At 36.0% G+C, this 1219-nt stretch overlaps 1 protein-coding gene across 1 annotated transcript in view; it reads left to right on the top strand.

The window, feature by feature from the left end:
- The window catches only part of LOC106513847 (uncharacterized), a 13220-nt gene that overhangs the window by 5990 nt on the left and 6011 nt on the right, over nt 1-1219 (top strand). The window lies entirely within an intron of this gene.

Here is a 1219-nt window from a genome sequence, read left to right as displayed (position 1 = left end):
CTTCAGGTCTGGATTATATCATTGTTACTTATAAATTATATATTTTTCTGGTATAAATCTGCTGTTTTACATGATTGTTGAATGAAATTAACATAGTTATTAATTTATTGTAAAAACATGACCGATGATTTGGGAAACAGATCCAGTTCGGCTGCTGTTTAGTTTCTATGAAGGCTGTGAGCTGCTGCCCTGTTTGTTCTGTTTCTGCTCCTCAATGCTGTCACAGACACTACCAGTGGACGGTATGGGCGGGGCTCAGTCTAGTGATCTATATTTAAATGGGCCCCCAACAGTTTGCGAAGGTCCATTAGGGCCCTTTGGGGTTTATAAATGAATTATTTACAATAAAAGGAACCATGTTAGTGTATGGTTCTGAGCTGCACTTAATTTATCCAAGCACTTATTTTAAAAATCATTTTCCAGAAAATGTGCAAATGTAGTGTAAAAGTGTTGACAGTTTAAGTAAGTAAGTAAAGTTTTATTTATATATCGCCTTTCACAGAAGAAATTCACAAGGTGCTGTACAGTTTAATGAACTACAAAACAGCCTGGGTCTTAACATACATTTTTGCTGTCTTAGAAAAATAAATTATCCTTTAGAGTCCTACATTTCTTCTCAGGCAAGGAGTCAGTGGCCTCTTTTCCTTACTGTAAAATGTCATCATGTTTTATGAGTTTACTCGTTATCTTCTGCTTTCTCTCGGACAAAGCGTTTTAAGATCAGGACAATAGCTGTTTAGAAGTAATCATTCTTGTTGCTGTTTATCAAACGTCACTCTCTCCTTGGCACAGTGTGTCTGTTTTGATAACATGCTGTTTAAGTAAGTGCATCTGAGTCTGCCTCATTTGCACACATTTTGTACCACTGCCCAGTGTGACACGGTGTGCGCCTTGCAATTGCAATAAATCTTGTTGACCATGGAGCACTTTTTGTTCTTGTATCTCATGTCTCGTAAAATAAACATTTCCACGACACTKCTTAGTAGATTAAATTATAGCAGTTAAAATATAAATCCAGTTCATGTTATTTCATTTATCACATTTAAGCTTCTTTTTATAGGAGTTAAAGCCTAAAATCCAAGTTTATAGCATCTTTGTGTTTGTGAATTTTGACAAAATTCAAATATAAACTCAAATTTTACAGAAAGACGCAGAAGTTGTTTTTGTGCTTGGTGAGGGTGTGTGTGTGTGTGTGTGTGTGTGTGTGTGTGTGTGTGTG

The sequence above is a fragment of the Austrofundulus limnaeus genome, unplaced genomic scaffold (genome assembly GCF_001266775.1).
Source record: "Austrofundulus limnaeus strain Quisiro unplaced genomic scaffold, Austrofundulus_limnaeus-1.0 Scaffold15, whole genome shotgun sequence".
NCBI lineage: Eukaryota > Metazoa > Chordata > Actinopteri > Cyprinodontiformes > Rivulidae > Austrofundulus > Austrofundulus limnaeus.
The sequence above is the reverse complement of the archived record's forward strand: the minus strand, read 5'-3'. Positions and strand labels throughout refer to the sequence as shown.